Raw genomic sequence first — 14,334 nt, forward strand, 5'->3', positions numbered from 1 at the left:
TTTGTAGCAAAGGTCACATTAAATGACAAGGGCTTGGATCTTTTTTCGAGCACATTAAGTTTTACGGCACCAAAATAATTCTGGTATTTTTGTTGTATTGGTAACTTTCACAATCGCTATGAAACTAATTTAATTCTAGCTTTTGATATTCATCAGTCATAGTTTATGATTATTTGTCACCTTTTGAACTTAGGGTAGCTTCTGTTTGAACTTTAGCATACATTTTATAAATGTTACTTTTCAACCTTTTTTTCTTTTTTGATTTTTATAATCTTTTTCATTTGATTTACAGATTATTAATACATATGCTGAATTATATATTACTATTTTTTTTAATAAATGTATTTCAGGTATCTCCTACAACTTCTTTCATCAGTATTTCAAGAAGTGAAACTTTAAATCTGAATTTGATGGAAAAGAAACTTGTAGTGCAGTCATATTGCACAATTAAGCCTCGGTTGTTTTGAAGACGATCTGTATTAACTGAATAAGGAAGTTTATGACGTTTTCGTGATGCGGTTTGCTCTTCTCATTTCATTCATAAATCCAGAGTGTGAAACAAATGCACCAGCTTTATTGGATATAGCAACACAGTACATAGTATTATATCCCTAATAGCCTAAATCATGGTGCCAGTAATTTACCATTCTGCGTTAATTAGTAATTTGAACATTTCTTTTAATATTTTGCGTAGAAAAGAAAACAAGTACATTTGTTCACTTTTGCGAGTAAAATAATGATAAAGGCACACTATTCTCTAAACCGCACTTCGAATAGCACGATTACCCAAATATTATAAATATTTATGAATATTTTGTTGGTTCAGAATTAACTGGAAGATTTCCGTGTATCTTTTACTAATTTATGTTCATCTATGAAAACTGTACACAATATGCTTTAATATTGAAATTACGATTATCATTTGTTGAAAGAGATTAAACGTTTGATTTATTCCAGACAGTAGCATCGAAACAGAAATTTGCGTAACATAGAAAGTACATCTCTAAGTATAACAGAGTATTATTGTTTTGGTTTTGTATAAGGAAAGTTTTGGTTCATATATAAAAACTGTGACACAATTTTGATTGTTAACATGCGAGCATCGTTTTCAATTAGAACAATAAGCTGTAATGAATATTCAATTTAATACTCTCTCTCTCTCTTGTTGAAGGTACTTATTTACTTAACCAAAATAGCTCACGATTCCAATGTTTGTAACTCAGTATTTCGGATTTATAATGTAAGATTTTCCAACGAAAAAGCAGGCATAAATTAGCAAAAACGCTCACGTGCGTGCAATTAATAGTGAATTCTCTAATTACTGGCAACATGTCCTAAGTAAAACTGCAAAAGGTCCCGTGTATAAAAAGCGATACTCATCGATTCAGACACAAAGCACACAATTTTATTTCTATAAAATAATTTGATTACGATTTCAAATCGTCTCGGTGACTTTTTCTCAATTTTTCAGCGATCGAAGGCGACAAAAACACTTTGTTTTTGTTTAAGCAGTTAACGTACGATAATCTGTAAAATCGTTTAGTATTCTCAAAGATGATCGAACGAATGCATACTCAGTCTTCAATGATGCTTGAAATTACCAGACAGTTTCTTCATTTTTGCAGCCATATAACAGAAATATATTCAATTATCTGAAACATTGATATACACAAACATATGTATGTTAAAGGCCAATAAACTACCTGTTTGCGTTGTTTCTGATGTGATATACATTTTATTGAAGGTATATATTTATTTGTTAAAAGATCATTATATAACAATAAGGTTTACACCGCTAACGGGCGTGAGGGGTGTTGCCAATTTCATTATTTTTCGCGAACAAACTCAATCAAACCGAGTCTACTGTTATGTAAATCCGAGTCTGATGTGCTGTTATGTCAAACCACGTCTGCCGTTATGTTGCTTGGATTCACAAAAGCAGTCTTTAAGTGGCGTGTGATGGCTGTACAAATGGATGCCTGTACTTTGGCTCAGTGTTGTTATATTTTCTGGCCCCAATTTCAAGCAAAAACTTAAGTAATTACTTATTTAAGTCTGTTATTTTTAAATCTTGCTATTGCTTAAGTTATTTTTATTTAATGTTGATTTTTTCTATAACAATATGTTTGTAGCTAGATTATACTGTAGTATTTGTCTGCACTATTTTTTGTCATATTTCTATTTAAGCGCGAAAAAAAGAACGAGTAAAAAGTATTTTGCTTAAGTGTGTTTCTTATTTCTATACTTCGTTTCCTGTGAAATTCAATGTTTTTGTTTTGGTCTATGCAATAGTCATATATGGTTCTCATGCATATTAAAAAGTCAATATTGAAGACGCATAAAGAGCAAAAACAAGCATTTGAAATAAGAGACTTAGCTAAGCAATTACTTAAGATTTTTCGTGAGCCAGAATTTTTGGGATAATTGGGAAGATTCAATTCTGTTATAACTTAATTGCACTTAAGCCGGCGCTAAGGGGAGTGTGACCGGGGCAGAGGGGGTGATGGTGTTTGATATTTCATTATCTCCCATGAACAGAGTCTGCAATTATGTTGCTTGGTTGCGTTCTATGTTTCCAAAGGACCTTTCCAGAGATTTTATAATTTATCGTCTGCTGAATTTTTGTAATCATAACATATGTATTCTGAATAATTAAAATAATTAATCAGCATTTGGACGTATATGTTATGTTTTAAGGTAATTTTGCAGGTTTAATACACAAGAAGTAATGGCGTAAGGGAAACGTAGAGTAAATCCTGCATTTGTCGTACAGAAAAGAAGAACATTTTATGAATTAATGGCAACAGGCGATAAAATTTATTAAACGGCAACGCTACTGTCTTTCTAACGTAGAAAATAATACTTAAACTTCAGACACGTTAAATAATTTGAAAAACGTAACACCGGCTCAAAATGCGCGGATCCCTTTTAATAATTGGCAAATATCTAGAAAACAAGTACACATTTTCTTTTACCATATAATCGGCCACATGTATATTTACTATTGTGAGAAGTTTTATTCAAACCAATATAATTATTTAAAAAAAAATCTGTTCGCAAACATGTTATAAATTTGTGATTTTCACGTAGACCACCATTATGAAAATTTGTGCAAGGGCAATTTGTTTTCAAATCAGTCTAACAAAAATCGAACGCACGGTCTTTAACTGTTTTTATTTGCCGACTGCTTTGAGTACATTCAGAAGTTTTGAAAAATCAGTGTTTAATCGAATTCTACATTGTAGAAAAGAGTTTGATTCGAACGTGCAGAACTACCTTAAACTGCAGAAAAATATATTTAATGAAATAAACACGAGTTTGCTAAACTTGTGTTTTCATAGACCATTAATATTCTCGGCAATACCTCAATATCAGTATGTCAAAAGACAAAATCCCAATCTTAATTCAGATATGAATGTATTCGCCATGAGCCAGTCTAACAATATTATACACATTCTGAACACAGACTTCGAAATAGCTTCTAAGAAATTTTCCCATTTCGCCTTATGTCCCGATTTTCTTCATCACAGCAGCCAAACGAGACAATGTTTTTCACTTAGGCAGCTATTGTATTCCCTAGTATATGGACGTTTTGCCATTTCAGATATTGATGTTACATGCCTTTTCGTCTGGGAAGGTCAGGACGATGTATCACGAAACTAGTAGCTGAGAGCATGTACATGCAATATTGTAGTTCAGATGTGCTATATATACCAAATATGTGATCTTCTTGCCTCTAAGGGCGGCAGCGATGTTTTCTTGTGAGAATTTTCTTAGGCAGAGAATGGTATCTGAATGGAACCACAGACTGTCTGAATAGCATTGTTTTGTTTACATGACAAGCTTCAAGATGTAAACCAAATGCAGTTATCAGAAATAAGCATTGAAGTGGGTGTATAATACAGGTTACTTATTTCAGTAACTGGAGAAAACAAAAGATTCAAAAGTTGTAAAACCTTTTACTATAATGTATATGAAACATCAATATCATCTATTTAAACCTTCGTAAGACAACACAGTATGTGCAAATCATTTACCAAAAATTCCCCCACTCGTGCAAAGGCAAGATTTTTCTGACTACCAAGTGCCGATAACAATAAGCAAAATGGCTACAGTGTTTCTGTTTTCTCTTATCGTTTTACACATTTATATGACTACTGTTTAAGATTCTTAGGAATACGTTTTTGTAATTGCTTGTCTAACTGAAAAATGGATGGTGCTGTAGCGGTAAAAAGGCTCTTTGACTGCAATCTAGAGGATCCTGGTTCCCTACCCAACCTTGAACCTGGAATTTCTGAAATGTGTTATATTGTTATAAGAGCAGGAAGTCGTGTATTATTATTTTAAAAGACCAGATTGTCTATACAAAAAGAGCTAGGCTACGTAATCCGGACATGTCTGTATCTAAACTTTTTCTTTCAACCTCTCTCTACTCTGTCTCTCTCGCTCTGTCCACCTGTGTCTTCACTTGCAGAGGACAAATTCGTTTGAGAGTGTATGTAAAGCATCTGGAAATATGTTCATTTTGAAAGGATGGTATATGACTTTACCAAAAAAAGATATATTCTAATATGGAAAATCGATGTACATTCCGTTAAAACATGGAAACTGGCATCACGTCGACATACTATCTGGCGCAATGTAGACGCCAGGAATGAATGCAACCAGAATTCATATACTACTTTATGTAAAAGACGTTTCAGAATCTAAAAGATATACCAGACCGGTATTACACACACTGTATTGATTATCAGGCGCGTACTCGTACTCACTAGATGTCCGCGCACTCCTAAGTTATTCCGCGGGACGTGTTACTTATCGCATGTTAAAACTTATAACACTTTTAAGCAGTGACGTCACATCGACCTACTGTATCTGCCGATATACATGCATCATGAAATAGTGTTTCCCTATCGTGATAACTTGAAATATACGTTTGATTCGAAATAATATATAGCAGAGCAATGTCTTACCATTTCTGAACAATACAGAACGGTTATACCCCGCGTATAATTCTCTCAGCCAAACAATCCCGGATGAGCATAACCTCATCGTAGTGTTTCCATATGTAAAAAGCATGGTTCTACTATACATTATTTCTTAAATATCATTATTTGTTTCTTTTGTTGGTTTTATGTAACAATAGCTTGGGTCATAGGACGATCATGGGGTCTTATCCGTGATTTTTATAATGCACAGTGCGATACCTTGGAAGAACAATCGACCAACTGAGTGGCTTTCTTTACAACATCGCAGCATTTCTTTTATTTTTTTAAAAAAAAATTCTCATTCGTAGTTTTTATGTCACCCAGTTATAACATGTCGTCATTTCACAGATATTTTGTAATTTATCTTGTCATTAAAACCTGCCATAATTCTTTAAATCTACATATAAAACATTACACAATCATTGGAGACTAAATATGAAAATCATTTAATAAAATTTTATTAAAATATATTTAAAATTGCATATAACTCACACAATCTGGTTTGCGTTTTAAGATAATAACAGGCAAGCAGATCTAAAAACAAAAAATAGTACACGTTGTACAAACGGTGTAATCCAGATGGTAGGTTGGTGGGTCTGAGCAAGATAATTCAGCAAAATATGACCCGACATGATTAACTAACGTCTATTTGAGCATTCTAGGTCTTAAACCAAACCAGAATTGCACGGTTTAAGATTTGAAGTGTTGTTGCTCACTACCGTCACTATCTTGTCATAGAAGAAGACTAACTAGAAATGTGAAATAATAAATAACTGGGAACAGAGAAATTAAAAGTGTTTTGTTAACACAAGAGAGCATTCGAGATATTTTAACGGACTGGCACCAGATACGTCTTTTATTTGTCAAACCAGCGTTCCATACATTGAACATCAATTTGTTACATATCGGCAGGAAAAAAGGTTAATAGTTCGCAGTATCCGTTAAAATTCTGCATGTATAAACTACAATAGATAAAATGTCACATTTTATTGAATTTGTTCTGTATCCTGTTTTGTCAGTTTGAGAACCGCATGTGTTTTGATTCATAATCGTACTGGCACAATTATTCGAAATTATGTTATTTTAAAACATGTTTTGGGAATTCGCTTCGGTGAATATGCTAATAACTGTTTAATGAAGTGGGATTCAAAAAAACGTTACTAAATCCTAAAATACCTCTACTGCACTTGTGATATTCACAGTTACTGACACACTTTATTATCATCAGAAGAAAGAATAAGATCTTTTAGTTAAACATGATGCTGCTCGTGTCGTATATTGTTTCTGATTGAGACTGCAAGGCGCCAGGTAAATGACAAAGTTTTCGGTCATTTCACCGAGAGCTTTCGAAGAACTTTCCTCCCCGTACATTGCATGAAATGTTGCAATCAATCATAGTGCATACATATTACTTTTACTGTCAAAAGATAATAAAATGTTTGAAAATGTCTCATGTGCAACATAACAATGAGTAATTGACTTCAATATCGGACCTTGGTTCGTATAAATTTTGTTTAGATTATCTTAAAACTTTATTATTGATGCACAAAGATAGTTTTAAAAGAAAACCTAATTTCCTGTTACAAGCACGCAACAGGAAATATGTCATAACATATTAGTTTGTTGGAAATTGTTATCATTGTGATTGCTGAAAGACAACAGGCAACGTAAGTGTCACATTAATTAAAAACGTTTATTTTTTTTAATTGATTTATAATATTATTGAGTTAATTACGAAATGTCTATGAAACACTGCCATAATATGTAGTTTAAAACGAGACAACATTTTAAGTACTGAATTAATTAAATAGATGCCTTGAATCTGCAAATTTTCCTACGGCTTCGTGCAAAGAATGTATGTGTAAACACAACTAAAATGAATCACTTCTTAAATTGCAAGTGCGATACGCGAAGAGTTTTAACATAAGCTTAATTACATTTTTCTAATTCTGCGTGTTTGTTATCGTTAAATCTACAAACATTTAAACGAAAAGAAATATAGACAAAATTTACCTTTTCTTTCTAATTTTTCATGACATGTGCCGTATCGTTTTTATCATATGCCTCAATATCTCAAGAAACAAATGATCACCTGTGCGTATGCCTTGAAAACAAAGCGCAAACTCAAACAATGCTCAGAAGTCAGGAAAAGGGCATTCATTACATGATTCGTTACATTATTCAAGTAAAAACTGTTTAACAGACAGATGTCATCAGTCATCAAACTATTTTTAGAACAGAAAAAAAGAACAGTTATCGCTTAATTAGGCCATGGACGTAAGAGATCACAGGAAAATAATGTCAGGTTCCAAATAAAATATTGCACTATTATATGTATGTTTTTGCGATGTTTTGTTTATACATGCAGTTTATTTGTAATTGTGTCAACCACATACCATTATCTATTTTAATGTATTATATTTAATAATAGCTCTTAGCACATTACAAGATATATGTCGTAAATTTTCGATAGTTCATAACCCTACACGATATCTCCCAATTAATTTGATGGAAAGAAAGAAACTCATACCTACACAGTAGATGCGGTAGATGGATGAGTGTTAAAATAAATGTCAGCCAGCTTAGAGTTACATCTATCCTTAGGCTATCTAAATGGTTTTTTTTTCTAGTTGGAGGTGATCAGATATATATCAATATATATATATGATTATGCATACATATTATGGCACGATTTGTCAGCAGTGGGTTTATATTTATTTAAATATCCTGATTTTATCTCTTCATTTTCAGAGAAAAATATGTAATAAGATATTATGGTTTTATATATAATTGTAAAATATAGTTTACTTAACATATACATAAAAATATGTCCTTAAATTTTAGTCCGACTGAGACAATAGGACTGCATACGACATCCCGCAGCTTGATCTGGATTTTAAAGTAAGAACTTTGGATAATAAAACTATTTAAGTAAGTATGACGATACATAATTATAAAAAGTGTTATTTTTCATTATCATTGCAGCGCTGTGTTAAGACACACTTAATCCTACTTGTTCAATTCATCTGTTCAAATTAATTTAATTAAATATTAAATATTAGTCATGCTCAAATGACAGCATGATGAAGGCTGTGACACAAAGGAAATTTTTGGCAAACATTTGAAAATAAATATTAACCACTTTTGAACCATAACACGTTATGATGTAAAATACCTGTTGTGGCCTTGGTTTGCACATTGGCATTTCCTATGATCCAAGGAACCAGAAATGTTTCAACAATGCAGGTAGAAACATCAATTAAAAAATATGAGGTCAAATGGACTATGACTTGGAAAGAAAACAAATTAAAATAGGCTACCCGAAAGTGATGCTTGCTACAGAATAAAAGCAGTGTTGTATACATAAAGTGCACGGCGTAACATGAACGATTTTCTCTTGAGCATTGACTTAAGAAGACAGTTCTTCTACAATGAAAGGGCAATCGAATATAATTGCACTGAATTATATATCATACAAAAACAATGTACTAAGTAAATTGTAAAAACAACAATGTGTTCACTCCAGGTATGTGAGGAAGACGTGGCGGTAACAACTTGCTAACGTATTTCCAGGTAAAATAAATCTAAATTTGTGATCATAAAACATCATTCTCAATGTTTAATAGGAACTGCTGGTTGCATTTAATAACAATAACTAAACATTGTTTTTTTTAACTAGAGAACATTACACTAATAAATATAAATGCTCTGGCACAATGCCAAGATGAACGTCAAACCCTAACGTACATTATAAGCCGGAAAAACACTGTGGATGAATGCATAATTATGTCGCTGGAAAGCGATGCCCCAAAACTAATATTAGACAATTAAATATATTTTAGTTAAAACGTAAATGTTTCGTAGGAACAGATCGCTAGTTTAGTTTACATATAGTTAAGTATATGTGCACATAGTACTTGTAATTGATATTGTATGCACAGAAACAATTCCTGGTCAGTTTAATATCGGCTGGTAATATTCTCGCTTTTCTTATCTTTGAAACTAAGTTGTACTTGTTTGATTCTTGTCATGTTAATGCTCTTTGTGTATATATTTGTATTTAGTTTACTTATTTGTATTGATGTTGTTTGAATAATTTTGCCATGATGCTCTCCTATCTGTGGAGGTAATAAAGAATCTATCTATCTATCTATGTTTATAAAAGATGATCTAATAGATGCATGTTAAAGAAACTTCCCTAAACCGACAATGTCATAACAGATATATGTTATATATTTTGCTCGTGTACTTATTTAATCAACATCAATAAAGAACGAATGCCTTTTGCCGTTACAATGTAACTAAGGCCTTGCTATACAATCAAAAATGCCATCCAAAATCAACATTGAGTATGCCGTGATTTTAAGAATTAAAATCACCGATTACTAACTTATAGTATAAACAACAATTTGTAAGAAGCAATATATGGTGATTGTTTCCCACTTCTCCCGTTCGAATAATTGGAAACAGGGGAAAACATTTTGTAACAGCGACGTTTACGTCATTCGTTAATTCGCTTAGGATGTGCTAATTTTATCTAATTTATAAAACCTCAAGTCCGCAAAATTTAAACTGAATATAAATTGCAATGCTTACTGTATGATGTTGCAAAAAAAAGACTCTTGCAGAATAAATAGATTTATGCTCTTACATAATGTTCACATAAATACTGCATCATCATTTCTTATTTTTTCTTCTATCAGCTGAAACTGTGCCTTAGGTTTTAACGTTGTAAATAAGTCATTAAAACCTAGAATTACCCGGGAGAGTCAGCTTGATTAAAGATGAGTTTTAATTTTGATGCATGATAGTTAATCTCGTGCAATCATTCAACTTGAATTTCATTTTATATTTGCTTTTCATTACCGCACTTTTCTATAAAGATGCACGAAAACAAATTAAGATATTATAAAACTATAATGTCATTTTAATTTGTTCATTTACACTATACTTTACGAATGTATTATCTTATTTAGGGTATGGTTTGTGCATACAAATTGAACATATGGCGGTAAATGCATGGGTCTTACAGAAACAAGCTTAAAACTGTTCACCTTAGTTCAGTGGTTTTAGCATTTGCCTCTTGATGTCAAAGATTCGAGGCCCACTATGACCTGTTCCAATACCGCCGTTCGGCGAGTCCCTAGCTAGTTAAAAAATCTGTAAAAAAGTCTTTTGGAAGCATAGAATGCAACAAGAACAATAATAGCAGACTCGGTTTAATCGAGTCTGTTCACGATGTGTGGCAATAAAGGGTAGATGTGTATAAGTCAAAGTTGACTCATTAATAAAAATAGCTAGCCCTTTCAAAGTATATGTAATAACATTATAATAATTAAACAGTTTAGCTTTGTACTGCATTGCCTTTACCTTCAGATATGATGAATATTATCAAATGACTCCTTACATAAATCCCCCGTCCATAGTATGTTGTATATGACTTAATATGTTGACTACGTCAATATAACATAAAATAGATAATAAAAGTTTGAAAATTTATTTCTAATGTCTTGTTATAAAACACATAATTCATGTCTTGCCGGTCAATAGTCAACACTATTTATCCAAGGTCCTTGTTGCCTAATGACCAACAATTCATTCAAATCTGTATAATCGGTGCTTCTTCGGACCATAATCAAACGTTTATATATGTATATTGCTCGAAAGAAAAAAAAACAACGTTTTCCAAATTTTGAAAAGTGTAAAAATAGTTAAAGCACTGACATGAATTTTAGTACCTCTAGAAAGAGACACTTTAAAACATATATTTCACTTAAAAATCAAAATATGATTGGCATTGTAATTATGTCATTCATATTGAATTTAAAATTCATGATTATGTTCCATAGTTTTATATTTAGGTACTTGCTTGGCAACATCTTTTGTTCCAACATATCTTTATCGATCTCCTCAATACTGTAAATATAATTTTCGTTTTACAGCTGTTGATAATTTTCGCTTTATTTCTAAACCATGTGACTTAAGTCATTTTTCTTAAGTATTTGTTTTAGAACAAGGAAACATAAGGAAATATAAACTGTAAGAAGTAAGACCCAAGACATATAGCATTTATTACTATGGAAAATGTACCACTAGATAGGTGGCTGCAAAAACCATGTTACCACAGAACATTCTGACTTACGTTGAGTCATGGTAAACAATCAATATCGTTACATGGGAAGGTGTAATTCTCCTGTCGGGCCATCTGTTTTAGCTATCACACAAAGTATTGCACTTGTTCTTATCAGTTATATCATCAGTTTCATGTATGATTTCGTTTTCCTACTTTATAACATATTAATTATATTGCAGATATAAGAATATTTCGTATTATATCCGCTTGTCTCTAGTGCTCTGTGAGTACGCTTGCATTTATTGAAAAAAGTACTTTCCAACACTTAATACAACATGCGTCTGCATTTTGGATACTAGATTGTTAATATAAAATCACACCAGGTAGAATAGAATAAATAAAATTTTGGGACAGTATTTCCAACGATCAAAAACTTGAATTACGTCGCTAGACAAAAAGAAAAAAAAAATATTAAAAAGATAAAGGTTTTCGCAAATCATTACTTCATAGTTTGTTTTAACTGTCTACTATGTTGCTGGAATTTATGCGGTTATGCGGTAATAGAACAAGAATACGACTGTGACGATATAACACCTTAAATGCGCATGTTTGAATTATCTATACATAATATAGACATGCAATATACGAATCACGCAATTCAATAAGTAATATGCAGAATTCAATAATGATATTTCATTAACACGAACATGCTATTCATTTGCATATAAGGCATTGAAAAGTATTGTCATATGACAATCATTTTACTCATCTTTTTAATTAAAACCGAATATTAAAGTGTGAATTACACTATTCATTGGAATGACAAACGCCGGTTCCCATCAGAAAATAATTCACGATTTTGTAGTTATTACATTTTAATGTTTTTCAATTGAAGCTCATAATATGAAATATTCATTTCATTTTGAAATTCACAATATTCTACGCTTCGCTAGCTTGTCGTTTTCACAACAGTTTATTTTCTGCGATCAATTTAAATCCCTATGTTGAAATAATTGCAATGCGGATATTGAATTATTAAAAGGAATTCCGACGTATGCGTGTACATGTACACTCTATAATAACATGCATTTGCGTAAAGGAAGCATGATTTACAATAGGTTTTCCTTTAATATGGATTAATTATAACTCGTATTGATTTAAATAAATGTTTGAAAACATATGACAAAGAAAGATACAAATAAATCACTTGGGACATGTCGCTCCCGAGTCTCTGCGAGTTATTTGCTTGCTTTTATGTAACATTTGCTTTTACAAAAGCAAAACTATAAAAACATAAAAAAACATATTGATTCAGCGGAAGATGAGTTAATTCAACATTAAGTTGCACACTGATAGTATTTACAGACTAGGTTTGTCATAGGATAATGTAGTGGGGAGGAACATTTTCGACATATACAAATATAAAAGAACGTACAAATTCCTTCATTTAGACGTATTCGCCCAAGTTTGCATCTTCCAAGACTATTTCAGTAGACGTAATGGAATGCAAAACAAAATGATAGTAATTGGCATTTATGCCAATAACTTTTTGAAACATGCTCATGCCAGACACAAAATTCCTCTCCGACTGTTTTCTAAACAGTACGCGATTGGGTTTCCATAACAATAACAAAACTAAATTTGAAATATCAACTTACCATTTTGCGACAACATAGATCCGCCTCATTCGTTTATTATATTTCCACACAGTTCTTTATTTTTCTTTTGCATTCTTGTATTTTTTTTCTGTTCTTCTAATTAAATGTTATTCCAAAATATCTGTAAAAATAACAAAAATACAATAAATATTGTTTGACTATCTATAGAAATGATATTGTTAAAATTAATAGAGCACAGTTTCTTTTCACCTTTTTGTTATTAAGTCAATTCATGTGGCACAGCACAATATCCACACTTTCAATTCTTTACAATATAGCCCGATACTTACGAACAGTTTAATTATTCAGCTAAACACACACAAAGTTAAAGCTCTCTTTTTAAAAAGTTTAAAAAAGAAATTTTCCGCATTAAACAAACCTTATTGAGCTATCAATAATTCCTATTATAGTAACACAAAGCGCTTCTTAAGCCCACTCCAAAATCAGCACTCGATATCCTATGCTTTTCCTTTGCTTCCAATCAATTGACACTAGACAGTGTTTCCGCGAGCGATGTAGCTATCTCCAAATTCGAGTATCACTTCTAAATCCCCCAATAACAACACATCAAATACATTTAATGCATTCTACTTTGAATTGGGTGTTTTAAATACATTTTCGGTGTTGCGTGTCAGAAAAGGCCTCATGGGACAGAACTGTTCAAAGCTTCTGATACTGTACATTATCTAGTATAATGTATAAACCAGTCACTATGCTCGTTGTTACCGCCAAAAATACGATAGGTTGAATGCAGTGTTCATTAATATTTCAGTCTGATATATGCACAGCATCTCGTGCCAGGCGCGAATTACACTGAACAGATACACGAATGTTGAGGTTTTGATTCTAAATTTATGGACATTTCTTAATGAAAGCTTAATTACATTGAGTTTTTAAATTAATGAACTGCGTACTCGGCCACATGGTTACTTTTATCAGTTACGTATCATATAAAAACTTCTATTTTTATACATCCTATCTGACATACTTAGCACGCCTTCTCTACAGGTGTCTATTAATCAGGCAAAGGTGTATTTCTCTGTTTCCAATCAAATATTTATCAGTATTGTATTTTATTCTCATTATCGAAGAATCAACTTTTTTCTGTAGAAGATTTATGAAGTCATATAAATGTAATCAAATGGGAATCGAATCCTGCATATGATTAAATGGTAAAAGTATTAACCCATTTTATGAATTCGGTTTGCAAAGTTTTTAATAGGTTGCTATTTTTAAATATTCTCTTCAATCATTCTGAAGTCATTTGATTGCAATCAAACGAAGATTTTCTAAGACGAGTTTTCCAATTAATTATTTTAGACTTTATTTCTAAGTCACTCAAACATAAAACTTAAAGAAAATAAATACAGGTTTTATACGACTGAACTGTAAATCAAAACATTACATGAATACGCTTTCCAATGAATATTTTTATTCAATGAAACATTGAACAGCTTTTTTTCAAAACAAAAACTCCTTTTGCAGTAAGATATATAACTTTGATATGAGGCTGGAATTGAAACGTCTAGATGATTGAATTGTACGAAATGTATGAATCTTTTGATAGACTAGGTGCAAAAATTGAAATCAATAACTGTTTTTCCATATCTGCAGT

The 14,334-nt window shown here is 31.8% G+C and overlaps 1 protein-coding gene across 4 annotated transcripts in view; it reads right to left on the reverse strand.

Moving 5' to 3' along the window:
* LOC123563077 (neuronal acetylcholine receptor subunit alpha-10-like) overlaps positions 1-13,519 on the reverse strand; it is a 242,721-nt gene extending 229,202 nt beyond the window's left edge. For 3 of the 4 annotated variants that reach the window (XM_053528339.1, XM_053528331.1, XM_053528336.1), the window contains exons 1-2: positions 13,099-13,514; positions 12,720-12,840 (exon numbers count right to left, since the gene is read on the reverse strand). The gene's annotated coding sequence lies outside the window, so the exon portion shown is untranslated. Of the gene's footprint in view, positions 1-12,719; positions 12,841-13,098 lie in introns of all 4 variants that reach the window. The other variant, XM_045355655.2, reaches the window with a different exon arrangement.
* Positions 13,520-14,334: the final 815 nt, after the last annotated feature.

Source organism: Mercenaria mercenaria, chromosome 2, assembly GCF_021730395.1.
Source record: "Mercenaria mercenaria strain notata chromosome 2, MADL_Memer_1, whole genome shotgun sequence".
In the NCBI taxonomy this organism is placed as follows: Eukaryota; Metazoa; Mollusca; class Bivalvia; order Venerida; family Veneridae; genus Mercenaria; species Mercenaria mercenaria.